We start from the raw sequence: 14,712 nt of genomic DNA on the forward strand, positions 1-14,712 counted from the left end.
CTTCTTAAGGCTGGTTTCCATATGATCGCGGATCGCAGATCGCAGATCGCAATAAGGTCTGCGATCGTCTGCGATCATATGGAAACTACTTCTGCGATCCTGCGATCGCGATCGCAGACGATCGCAGAAGATAGAACCATGTTCTATCTAAAGGCTGGTTTCCATATGATCGCAGACGATCGCAGACTTTATTGCGATCTGCGATCCGCGATCATATGGAAACCAGCCTTTATTTCAATTCGTTCAACTTGCACAATATGGCCGAACTATCCAGTAACAGAACACGTGGAAACGGCGTTCAAGTTGAGACAAAGAATGAAAAAAGCACTGTCATGTGCTCACGTTCTCCACAAAACCTTGAATTTGGTCATTTCACGTTGTTGTTTGGCCGAGTACGGCGAAGAAATGTTCCAAAATTTATAACGTACGTGCAGGGCCTTTGTTTTTCTCATTGAATCCTATTGTTTTGTGACGTTCTCGTTACCGTCGCCGTAGCAGCTTTTTAAACTCCCTAACTACAGAAAACGATCGAACTTGTTTCGATGTTGTTACGTTATTGTTTCCAAAACTTCCGTTTTTGGGGAATTTTTTTGTCCGATGGAGGGAGTGTCAGGACGAAACCGGTAACTCTCCGCTTTCAAAATATAATCTCTTAATATTTCGTTTCCGTTGCGCTTTCGATCGTTCACATGTGGACGGAAGTACTAACCCGATACAAGTTATCCGTTTTCAAATGAAGACGATTGAAACACGGATACGTTTGGTTCGGGCCTCAATTGTAGGGCTCAGTGCGTGACCGACTTACAGTGCATTTCAGATTCCTTTTAGTCGTTTTAGCTCAGATCCACCTGAGTTTTTGCATGTGGTCTTCAATTCCTTCAGGATCCGTTGTCCCAAGGTTTTATCCGCATCTTTACGCTTCGTTTGAAATAAAAACTATGATTATGGGCAAGATTTCCATGGCCGTTGTGTTCTGAATTAGAGGTTAATTTTCCCCCAGTTGCAAAGGAAGGAAGAGGAGTTATCCTTTGTTTTAAGAAACGTCTAACTATACAATTTTCCCTCTTCGATCGCAGAGAATTGTAATACATGTACTTATGTAATTATGAGGCTTTGTTTCAAAAATAATTTCGTTTATTTATGCTCTGTAAATGATTATATCACACGGTGCTTGTGGGACCGAGTATTCCTACTTTAAAAACAAACAATTCATATTTGCAAATAACGTGATTAAAAGTCTTAGTTTGCAATACTGGAAGCAGTCCTGTTGATTGTATTTCAAATGTGGCCGAGGAGTGAAACTCTAGCGGCGTAACTGGACTCTAATTGAGGAGGGGGGAGTAAGAAAAAGTTCCCCCTCCTCCTCCTCCTCCCGGATTACCCCAGCTACGCTAGCTACTCGGGACTACCGGGCCGTGAAATAACTTCAGCAAGCAGTCCACGCTGGAATTCGACATGCGAGACTTCCAGGATTCAAATTCGGGGCCCTATTAACCACTCTGCTACGTCGCCTCTTTGCTTTGACAATATGATAATTTCATCCACGGATACTAGAAGATAGAAACCACCAGCTGCAAGCCATTGAGTGGTATGTTGCTGTGGAACTCGTTTAATTACGCTGTTCTTTGATTCTGTGGATAAAACTGAACCCTTAGATGTGACCCGCCATTTCCCGCGGTACTGTTTATTGTGCTGTATGAGCTGGTTGTACATGTGTGACCATTCAAATGCAATCTACTGAATATCTATCACTTTGTTGGGGTTCTGTCTATTACGCTGTGCAAGGTGGTTCCAGCCTTGGTTCTGTGGATGAAATACTTTCACTTTCATACTTTAACTTTTTCACTTTCCGGTGGTACTGTTTGTTATACAAGGTGTTTCTAACGTTTGAGTCTGTGGATGAAATCCTAAAGTGTGACCATTCAAATGAAAGCTACTGAGCAGTACTTTTCTGTGGTGCTGTTTATTATGCTGTACAAGATGATTCTAACGCTTGAGTCTGAGGATGAAATCTTAAAGAGTGACCATTCAAATGAAAGCTACTGAGCAGTTCTTTCCTGTGGTGCTGTTTATTATGCTGTTCAAGGTGGTGTACTCAACCAAGTTTTATGTGGGAACGCTCCGCCCCAGCCCGAGGTCCAATACCCTTTTATATACAGTTTTTGATAGAAATTGGCCCCTTTCGCATACCTGAAGCTTTTTTGGTTGGTCTGTTCGAAATATTTTGAAAGCCCCTTTCAAATACCTAAATGACAGTTTACCCTTCCCTTTTCTATATCTCAGCTCATGAAATCTCAACCCTTTTGTATGCGTCCGATAATCTTGTTCAAATCTGTTTTACCGCTTAGCAGCAATCTGTGATGCAAACTGGTCTACTGATGTGTTGCTGAAAACTATACATGTTTAAACATTTATCCCTGCTGCTAAACATCGTCCACATGAAATAGCCTTGGGACCGAAATGTTTGCTGCAGTTTTGAGAAAAACGCATGCGAGCCAGTTTCCCGAAAGCCCCGCTGACTTACCGGACTCGAAAGGGCTATTTTATGAGCGCAATGTTCCCGGCAACAGAAGTTGAATTTTTAACTGATCTTTACTGGTGATTTTAAGGACGAAACTTTCGGCGTTTTACTGCTGATGTTCATATGTTCTGCGCATCTAGAGATGGCCTGTGGAATTCTTAAGGACGGTTCCTACTAATTCAAAGGTTTTTTTGTGTGGTTTACTACTATGCGGGCAAAGAAGATCTTAGCAAGGGTTGTTGAAATCCAAAAAGAAAACTGAGGGTAACCACGCATTTTCAGAGATAATTAAGCCTCAATTGGAAAAAAAATACCATGCATTGTTATGTATTTTAAAACTTTTTAAAATCATTCTTGTTTTTGTAAAAAAAAATACGTGCTTACCCCTATAATTTTTTTGTTTTTAAAACGTCTCTCAAGATCTGCGTTTCCGGCATAATCGTAAACTGCGTAAAAATATCTCTGCATTTGTAGGAGGCACCGATTACTGATTGGGCTTAGTTTTTTCATTAAAAATTATCAGGCTAATCGATAAAAACGGATTTGAAAAATTTTTATCAGGCCCGAAGTTATTGGTTCATCGAGAAACTGGCCGGTACCTGACAAGTTAAAGAAGATATCTTTTTCTCTTTTTTTTCTCTAGAAGAACGAAAACGAGACAACTTACCTAGTAAAAGCAAAAATATCATTGCAACACGATAGCACCTATATCGTGTTTACTTGCGGACTACTCACAGCTGCTATGGTTTAATTTAGCACATTATCTTGTTAGTATTAGCTGATACAACAATCAGTTTTAGCGCCGATTATAATTGCTGAAAATTTTCCAAAGTGAAGACTTACCCGCCTTTCCGGTCCCTAGTGCAATGGGGCAGCTGGACTATCAATAATTTCCGGGTTAGCTGACACTAATTGAGTGAAAAAAAAAGCTCTTTTGTTCGAGCAAATTTTTCCTTTTTTCACCGAAAAGAACAAAATTGACAGCTAAGTCACCAAACTTTAATGTAAGACTGGCTCAGGGGATAAAATTACTTCAGTCACTGTTCCTTCTCTGTTTCTGCTTTGAAATTTTATCCTCTCTAATGGCCATTTTCCGGCATTTTTCATTTTCAGTGTGTACTTAAAAATATACACAACAATTTATCCCATACAGTTTTCCTCCAGATTACACAAATTCCCAATTCTTCGTCTAGAATACGAAATTAGCGGAAACTTAAGAGCTAAAAGTTTACACTGTAAGACTTCGCCTGTCTGTGAATTAATTCAAAACCATGAAAAGCCCGCGCGCTCGGCTGCATCACTATAATATATTGAATTGTCGCTCAGTTTTCGAACTGATTCGCCGAGCAAAGCCAAATTTAGGGACTTTGTTCAGATGCCAGGACCACTGCGTTCATTTCAATTTTGTTGCAATTTTGTGGCAAATTTTCTCGAATTTTTACTCTGATAAGAAATGGAAATTCTGCTCAGTACGCTTTCATTGGTATAGTGGCAATTTATAGCCTAATCCACAGACTTTGTAAATAGAACTGACTAGTATTATTTGGAGTGAAATAAACTGCATACTGAGGACAATAACACTGCGTTGGAATCGCTCTTTAGAATTTGCCTATCAAAGAAAGCGTGTTAAATATAGTGAACTGGTATCGACCAGACATATATGGTATTCCTAAGTCGAGCTCGCAGCCTGAACTCGGTTGGTATGGTTACACCTCAACGCAATTGGATCCACGTACGTGTCTTTTAGCTACTGTGTAAACTGAAGACAGGAGTTAAGCGGATTGGAACATCCGATTAAATTGTCGCCAGGTTAATCGGACGATTGTCAAAAATAGCGCCTTGAAACTCTCAGCCGTAAGCACACACCTCACCCATCATTTGAATTCATTTTAAAAGCAAACAACGGGACTCTGGAAGCAATAAGGGACCAAGAACTTGCGTGATATCTTTATCTTAACATCACCACGTGGTAATAAACCTGAGGATTAAATAAATCCTCTTAAGTAATTAAGAATTAAAAAGACTTAGTGGCCTAATATGAATTCACATGTGGTTATATCCACTAAAATTCCTGAGGTTTTTATCGGTCTCAGTCTACGCGACGAACGAATCCCTTTTCAAAGACAGTTAAGACCAAATTTAAAACTTGCTTCAACTTGCTCTCCCGCCTGTTCCAAGCTAGCCAGGACTCCTCAAGACCTGCAAAACTGTCAGGCTCAAACGAAACGCGGCGCTCTCTACAGGGCGTGCGTTTTCAATTTCCCGTGCAACGCGAACACAAAGACATACCAACACCATTAATCTTCCTGGGAACACGTTCTGTAAGGTCTGTAGTCATCTGCCCATCCACCCACTGAGTGATAGGAAAAAAAATTTTGGCAACATATGTTTCACCGTGGAAAGTTTAAAATATTTGAAATACTGTAAATTCGAAACATGTGGCATGGTGAATTGTCTACGAATTTCTGACGACAACTTTGTCCCAAGGTTGTCGTTGTGGCTATGTTATCACTCTTGGCGTGATAACACGTGTGTCAGAGCTAAACAGTAATAATTATCGATACTTTAAAAGCCTTTCACGTGGTTTCCACTTTTGAATCTGTGTTTTTAAAAAGTCCTAAAGTGTGGCATTCACATCAAGGTTGTTGAGAAGCATTTTATTGTAGCACTGTTTTTTATCCGAACTTTTGAGTGTCGTTATTGCCGAGAACTTCAAACAAAAGCTACTGAGCAGTACAGTGCGGGCCTAAAATTTTAGTGAGTAGATAGCAGGACTATTCAGGAAAGTTCCCATGTAATACTTTCCGTGGTGCTGTTCATTATACTGTATAAGCCGTTGTTCTACTTTTACTGAAATACGTGAGCCGATGAAATCCTACGAAAATCCTTGAACAATACTTTCTCGTGATGAATCGTGTCTCAAAATTTTGATACATGGTATTTGGAAGTCGCCGTTTTTTCCTTTTGACCTGGGTGCGTTTAGGGGTCGGAAAGGGTTTCATGCCAAAATCGAGTCCCAAAAGGAACTAGTACGCATTGCAGACCATTGTACTGTAAGCGTTGTAAAGGATATCCCAATTTGGCTTTTTTTTCCAGATGCCTGAACTCAAACATTACATCGTTGTCTTGGCCACATCTATACAAAATCCAATTATTTTGTCATTTAATAAGCTTAGAGAAGAGAAAGAACTTGATTAGTAGCATATCCCGACAAAACGGCTTAAAGTCTTTAAAAATGTGGTTTTAAACTCGATGAGATTTTCGGGCGTTTGTAATGTCCTTCCGTAGCTACTCCCAATTAAATCCCATGTTACCACTCAAGCCCTTTCAGAGGTCAGCAGCACCCATTATAAACGGTTTCCGCTTCATTTCTGGTCGGCGTTTCACTGTCAATTGAATCTAGGTCAGTTGACTCACTGTTAAGCAACCTGGAGATTTGGTAAAATTTGGTAAACTGAATGAATCCTGAATTTTTTTTTTTTTTTTTTTTCAGGCTTTCTTTTTGCAACTTAGTTGCGTATATAACTGCGAGGGCCATTCACTTATTCATTGTTTCTTCCGCAGTTCAAATGTATGAATTTCGTATATCTCACTTTCATCTCTGTGGATATATCACGAACTCACAATATGACCAGCTCCCAGTTGGCTTGATAGCTCAGTTGGTAGAGGCACCGGTATCGCAGTGGTCATGGGTGTGAATCCCATTCAAGCCTGAATTTTTTCAGGCTTTCTTTCCGCAACTGCTTAAGTTACGCACATAACTGCGTCGGCCTTTTACTTATTCAAATGTTATACTTAGTCTGTTATTATTGTTTTAGTTGTTTTTGTTCGTTATAGTTGTTGTTGTACGTTGTTGTTGTTGTTGTTTTTGTTGATGTTGCTGCTGTTGATGTTGTTGCTGTTGTTGTTGTTGTTGTTGTCGTTGTTGTTGTTGGTGTTGTTGTCGGTGACAGTTGCCAGTGTCATTGTTGTTATCCGTCTTACCGCTTTGCAAGAAATAATTGAGTTTATTTAGACACCTCAACACAAACAGCTTCAACTTCTCCAGTAGTTCATGGGCTACTCTTCTTATTTTATCTCGCAATACTCTTCTTAGTTTATATTTTCTCCCTAAAGGTTTGGCTAACAAGCGAAAGTTGCTCCCAGCGATACGGAGAGAACGATATTGATTCCGGCACTGATATTTTTATGCGGTCATGCGGTTTAACGACGGAACTCCAATATACCTTGCAAACGTCATCAGAACTGAGTTAACGTAAACATGACCTTAAAACTTAATGACGTTCTTTGGGAGTTTTGAAAACTTTTGACAGTCTTGGGGAACACTACAGCAGCCGCTAGAGGGTCAGTTCCTATGGCGTTTTCTCTATTGCCTGGTCGGTGTGTTAGTTATTCAAGGTTCACAAATTTTGTTGCAAACACTTCAAATTCTTAGCATTTTCACTCTTGAACGAGATTGGCTTGCCACTCAAGAAAATATCTTGAGACCTAAGAACCCTCCAAATCTCTCAACCAGTTATTTATGCGGTTTGACCTAAATTAAGCGTAATATTGCGTTTCAGTATTAGCAGCGAAGATAAGAACTCTATGTTCAATTCGAAAGATTAAAGTGAATCGAACCAGTCAGAATTGACTGCACAAGGATTCAATTTTTCTTGGCTTCCATAACTGGAAATATTGATACAGAATTATTTCAATGCTTCCTTCTTCCTAAAAATAACACCTGTTTCAAAAAATTCAATCAGTATCTATAAACGAATTTTGATGCCTGCCAGCTTCGATGATGTTGTACATGTCACGTAGCCAGTGTAATTGTTAATTGAACATCACTATGCGAAGACAGACAGCTAATAGATAAAGCTCCAAATGCTGGTAATTTGCGGGGATTGTTGCCGCCATACTAACATGTCGATAAACTACACGAAATATTGATTTCAGGATGGCCTATATTAAAAGCAAAGCTATAGTTTCCTGGAATTGAAAGGACCATTTTTTTTCAAACTAAACTTAAACAAAAGCAGATTTACAAAGAGATGATCTAGTTCTTGTTGATTATAACCTTCTTTCCTTAGACAACGAACTATATATAAACATTTGTTAGCCTTCGTCATCACTTCAAATTCTTAACATTTTTGAACGAGATTGGTTAAATCTTGAGACCAAAGAATTCTCCAAATCTCTCGACCCAGTTGTTTATGTTCGACCGGTCTTGTCGCGTTATCCGACAGAAATCTTCATCTTTTCATATCTTCTACGCAGCCGCAAAATTATTCCAGCTCGTCTCATTTCCCCATGCCCGGGACTGCAAAAGCAGTGATACGATTGATTCCTTGAAATCCCTGTTACTGCGCTCTGATGACACACCTTTCTCTTCTTTTGCTCTCGTCTTGCATTTGTATTTTTTCTATATTTTGTTACCTTTTGTAGCGATTCAATAAACAAAATAAATGAATAAATAAATATGTAAATAACTGAATAAATAAATAAATGGGACACCCCCTGCTCGCCAACGAGTCCTCAGTAGCTCAGAAGTTAGAACATCCGATCTAGAACACGGAGGGTCGTGGGTTCGAATCCCAACTGGGGCTCAGATTTTTTTTGTATCCTCTTATGGTCGATTCTTTACATCTCCCTTTATTTCCTTTATAATACCCCCTCAAGTTGTTCGTCCAATTTTAGTCGTTTCGCCGATTCAAATGCATGCATTTTTGTGATGTAATTTATAAACAGTACACTGAGAGCACGCATGAGCGGAAATTGCGGCTCACATTTGATCCAGTTGTCAAACATCTGCGGCTCGAACTACAGGATAAAGAAGGATAAAGAAACTTCCTTCGATGTTCCTAAATTTGCTGTAATAACTGGTAACTGAATTAAAATCGCAGCGCGTAATTCGGCGATTGAACAAGGCCTTAACTTGATTTCATTGTTGGCCACTTTGCGGAAGTCAAGTTATACTTCCTGTAGACCGTCCCATTGTTGTCCAAATGAATTCTGACCACAACCACACTTAGCTATTCTTCCGCTTCCGAATATTTCTCCATTGCTAGCATTTTTTTGTGGATTTTCTTGTACAGGATTTTATTGTTGTAGTTAAGAACCAAAATAGGTCGGCCTATCCAGTGTTGGTTCAAGGGCCATTCACTCGGCAAGACATGGAACATTTCCGACCCAAAAATTGTTTCAGTATATGTATCACGAGAATAGTACCACTCAGAGGAATTGACTCAAGATCGAGCTGTCTCTGCAGTGATTATACTGCGTCAGGCGTTAATATTTTGTCCGCAACCTTAATATATTGACAACCGCCTTGAATCGAAGAATAAACACTTTTGATCGCCATTAAATTACTGCTGAAGAGCTTTCATTCCACGAATGGTTATACTTGTGTATTTTATCCATTTCAGTAACTACGAGGAAAATCCTGCTAAGTAGCTTTCATTTGAATGGTCACAGGGGTTTGTACAGACTCAACAGTTAGACTCTAACTGTTGAGTCTGTACAAACCACCTCGAATATTTGAGTAAAATAAACAGTCCTGCTCAGTAGTTTTCATTTGCATGTTCATACTTTGTATTTTATCTTTTTACCCGAGGGCAATACTAAGGGTGCATTGAATCACCTCGTAGAGGTTGTAAACCCTGTAGACAGCAAAATATAAACCGCGGCGTTGCGTGGCACAAACAACAAACAACAACAATTTATTTACAAATTCAGATGATATAAGGGGCTTGTCCCGCAAGTAGCCACAAAGCTAGTCGAGGCGGGACAAGACGAGCACGAGAACATGATGGAAAAAAATTACAATAACTTACAAACATGCTGGAAAACGGAAAAACTTAACTTTATATAATAACGCAGATTTAGATAAGGCTAGGCAACAAAATTAAAGTAAATTTTAAAACAAATGAAACTACTAAAAAGTTTTCCTTTAAATGGTAACACCCTGGGATTTTAACGAAAGACTTAGAAACCGAAACCTTGTACAAATAGCATCATTATCTTACTATCTTTGCTACAGAAACGTGGCTTTTTTCATGATAGACCATTTCAAATCCCTCAAAAGTAGCTAAAAGTTAGAACTACGTATCAAAGGGCCCCTTCTGTTTCTAAGGAATGATGACAAAAAAATGTCAAAATTATGCACATCCTGAAATTCGAAATGGTATACGTGATCCTTAAGGAATTCCGAACTTGCATACAACCAGTTCTTCGAATTGACGTTTGTGTATTGGCAGTCTGGAAGACAAGTTCTCATAACTGGACTACGCGCCCCCAGATTTTTATCGCCGTTAATTGTTCCAGGCTTGATTCAGGAGGTAACAGGGCTAAATCAATGTGAGTGTTTCTAATTCAAGTCTCTCGATATAAATAAAGGTTTGAATATAGCAACAGACCTAATTTTACCTGGCTTTATGTACGTAAATAAAACAAGAAGCGATGTATGAACCGCGTGCGTCAACGTAAAAAGTTGAACAGCGCTTACGTAAGTCGTTCATACATACATCGCTTCTTATTTTGATTACGTACGTAAAGCCAGCCCAATTAATGTACATCCATACGCAAATGAAATTCACGCGCCACAGGGGAAATCCACCTACTCAAAATCACATTTTCGCTGACGGGAATTTCGGAAATTTCCTGAGTACGTGAGATTAGTTTTGAAATTGAAGGATATTCCTGTACAGTTTTTTTCGTACTTGCAGGACGCACTTGTTCCGCCCGGTAATCGAGGATTAACGTCAACTATGATTTTTTGCTTATTAATGCAGATTCCTCTCATTCCTTCGGTCCTAATGTCTCATTAATTAATGAGCTCATTTTATCATAGTCACTTTTACTGGCATTGCTAAGAAAACGTCTGTTGTTATTACAATGCCTGTAATTTCATTCCCTGTGTTTCTCTTTGTTTGCCGTAGCTGGTTTGAGTGGAGAGGCTTTTCTGTTGTGTAGACCGGGTGGCTTGATTTTCGACCTGGAGGTGGGCCGTTGGCATGGAGTCCTAGTGCACCCAAATAGGCACGTCTGTTAAATTAAAAATTAAATTTTAATACTTATATAGCGCCCTTTAACATCTAAATGATCAAAGGCGCTTTACAATCCAAGAAAGCTAATTACAAATCAAATCAAATCAAATCAAATCTTGGTTTTTGAGGAGAGGGGAAAACCGGAGTACCCGGAGAAAAACCTCTCGGAGCAGAGTAGAGAACCAACAAACTCAGCCCACTTATGACGCCGAGTCCGAGAATCGAACCCGGGCCACATAGGTGGAAGGCGAGTGCTCAAACACTGCGCCAACCCTGCTCCCCTGCTCTCCAACACGGCCCTCTAAATCATTAGGTAGAGCAAGCAAGCTGTTAGGTAAACCTACCAAATGTTACGTAAGCCAACAAAATGTTAAGTAAGCCAACACAATACACGGTAAAATACTAAAATCATGATGGAGTCAGCCGTGCTAATTTCATGCATGAGCCAATCAGCTGCCGAATTTGTTGGATTATACGCGGCGATTACCTCACCTCTCCTCAGTGACGCATAAATGCCGTGAACAATCGATTGAACATTACACAGCTGCAGGACCGGAGGCAATATAGAGGTTCAACAACGCACTTTACCCTAGCCAAACAGACTGCCGGACTTGCAAATGAATACAAATTGCAACTGAAATTCATTTGAGATAAAATAAAATAATACTGAGACCAGCTTGCTTTCACTTAAGTTGCACGTCATTTGGTGGCCAAGCAAACGTGGGCACAAATCGTCTACGCAACTCCGTGTCGCGTTTAATTTTAGCCTGACTTTAGCAAAGCCGCGCGGCGGCCGCGTTAAATAAACTGAAACATATGATTATGATAAGTGTTGCCAATCGTCATGAACTCAAGAGACTTTATCGTTCCTGCTGTTTCTGTTTGCAATTCTTCATTAATTTCGTCGTCGTTTAAGCAAACAGATGTAATTATTTGCGGCTTTTTTTTCAGTTTCAATCTTTGATAAAAGAGACCATTCAATTAGATGGGTTGAAAACATACCTTACTTCCGAGATGGTGACGTCATCATCCCTTAATAACCAACTTTTTCTATTATATACATCTACATGTACATTTAATGATATACGATAGGAACTTTATTTCATTTCTTTAGGGCATTTAGTCTTAGATCAAGCTAATTGGGGACACTATGCTAATTAATCCAGTCAATTCAATATTTTCATTTTACTGAAAAAGTATACGTAAAAACGGGTGAAAATGCGGTTTTAAAACAATTAAAAACAACTCAAACCGTGCGTATTTATGCTGTTAATTAACGTCAAGTTTCGAATTAAACTTTGAATTCGTCAAGTCTTAGCCTTGGCCGTAACACTGTTCGAAAGCTAGTTACGCAATGAACGCTCGCGATTTTTTAGGCCGAAACTATCAGTAAAAACTGTTAGCGAATTCACCTGTTCACATCTATCTTATCTAGGAAATTGATAAAGGCACGGTAAATTCTATTCCAGGAGAAAAAAAAAACAAACTTAAGCAGATGGCGTCGATTTCACGACCAACTGTGCTTGATTCTATGAAGTGCAGTGTAATGCAAATCAGCTCGGACAAAGTATACGTGCTTGTCTGAAAGTTAGTCGCAGGGAACAGGGACCCCAACGGTTCATTTCGCTGGATATCTGTTCTGGTGTGGTGGCGTTAATCACCTGAGAAATCTGGATTTAGTTTTAAAGAAAATCGAAACTTTTCTTCGGAAAAACGGTCAACTCCAAATTTCATAACAGTGGAAAACTAATTCCTTTCGTTTTCGAAGGTCGGGGAAAATATAAAGATGAAAATGCGAAAAAGGATCAGCTGGCATTTTCATAAAACCAACAACAATTCGTAAATTTGGGAACAAAATCTGATTCCTTTTTCTTAAAACTTTCTGCAACTTAAATTTTCACTAAAGCGGCATCCGAGCAGATCAATCTGTTTTAGCTTACACAAAAATGTCTTATAAAGGGCGCAGACAATATGTGAACACAGGAGGCAACATTTTAATTTTATTTTGCTTAAATATTCCCGTTGGGTGCGCCTGTGTTCACGGGAGTTCTATATTTACTCAAAACCTGTAAGGATGCCAGACAGGAGATATTCTCGTCTTCTCCAAGCTCTGCACAGCTGTGTGCGCTCGCCGTTCCAGTGATCATCCTATCTTTCTTCCGAGAAAGAGGGGTGGGGGGGGGGGGGGGGCTATACACCAGGCCCCAGTTGTTCAAAGGCCGGATAACTTTATTCGCTGGATAAGGCAGTATTCAGGGTCTAAAATATACTTCACGTAAAACCTTTTCCAAGGTTTTCGTACACTCCCAAACTCAACTGTGGTAAGAGTGTGCATATTCGCTTGCACAAGAGGAAATACTGAAATCTTTGCACAGATTGGAACTGACGGATAGCGACTTATCCATTGGATAAAGTTATCCGGCCTTTGAACAACTGGACCCAGACTGAGCATACTTCAAACATGTAGTTCGCTTCGAGATTCTGTTATCGTTCTTACAAAATGTCAAAAAATTGAAAGCCATTGTATAATTTACCCGTGAAAATTTCGATATTTTTGTATTCAGTGCAGTTAACAATGAACAATTAATAACCTGAAGCAGTGTATTAGTTTCTTTTTTCAAAATATTCGGACGCACCGGTTGTTAGCGAGAGAGGGATCTAGGGAGGTACTCCATATAATGGGCGCCATTGGGTGGTACGTAGAAACTCCCACCAGAAGGGGCGCCTTTTTCGTCTTGGTAATTTGCGAACGTGTAAAAAAAATATATATTTTAGTATTTTCAAGAGGCTGCAAACTGAAGAGACCGTGAACTACGAGATAGTAAATTGAATTCGAGACTTAGAAAGGGTAGCAAGAACTGCATGAGCAGAAATAATAGAGCCAGTGTCCTGCGTCCTGTATGCTGTACAATAACTTGGCAGATATTCTTCTTTCTTTGACTTTGACTTCGAGGTCGACTCGAAGACCGAGAGGGTTCATTGAAATTTCGTTTCCACTTCGATCGACGAAGCTCGCGCCGGCCGCCCGGTACATCCCAGGGGTACATGAACAATCGGCAATTCTTCGTAAACAGTCGTTCATTAGATTGATAGATGATATATACATGGTGATTGTTTTGATTCCAAATGATTTGTTATTAAAGTTTACATCTTGTCGCAATTTGTGATTATGTCTGCGGTTATGTTTATCTTTATTGCTGCAACTCAGTTAAGCCGCAGTGCAAAGCAGGAAGATTTTGCGATGGAAAAGGCTGCTGTTTATTGGAGCTTGTTTCGCTCACCAAACCCACAAGTCCCCTCTGAAACGAGCGTATATAAAAAGCTATTTTTCCTGTCATTTGTTTGATTTAGAAAAACAGACTAAATATTTCAACTTTCTGTACATACCAACTAATAGGATTGGTGATACCGGATATAGAATTGTTTTTGGAGAAAACAGTTCTAACTTTTCTTCAGGCTAATCTGCTACCTGCTTGAACCCGCCAAAAGGATCATTTTCATTTTGAATATATAGAGAAGTCAATCATTGTGACCGGCATATCCAATAACTAGAGCTACAGCTGTTATTTTACAGCCAAACAACACAAAAATGTTGTGTTGAATAATAATGATTACAAGACTTTGTCGAACCTCAAAAGGAAATTGCCCCATTGTTCACATTCTGGCGTATTGACTCTGTACCCCAATACTCATCATCAAAATTTGCATATAAATATACGAAATTGGATATAAAAACAAAATATACTAATCCTGCAAACTGACTCGGATAATATTTTTTTTTTGGTAAAAGACTGATACGAACGTTTAAATTTTAAAGAGTGTTTACGACGCCGGCTCACCTAAGGTGCCAAAAAAAAAAATAATTGAAAATTATATTGGTGAATAATTTTTTATGCTTGTTATGAACTTAATAAAGCTTGGTTTCCATCCATTTAATAGTCACAATTATTACCATCACTGACCAAAAAGTGATTTATTATAAAGGAAACAACTCTTTTTTTCAGCAATCTTATTTTTAGCTATTCTGTTAATCATTTTGTTGCGATATGAGCAAGTAAAAATAACATGAGGTCTATATAAAGTGCTTCGTGATCAACCTATCAAGAATGCGGGGTTTGGCGTTATTTCGGGATCTGAGAGGAAATGAGAAGTGGATAGATACAA

This window comes from Pavona decussata, unplaced genomic scaffold (assembly GCF_977016875.1).
Source record: "Pavona decussata unplaced genomic scaffold, jaPavDecu1.1 SCAFFOLD_122, whole genome shotgun sequence".
In the NCBI taxonomy this organism is placed as follows: Eukaryota; Metazoa; Cnidaria; class Anthozoa; order Scleractinia; family Agariciidae; genus Pavona; species Pavona decussata.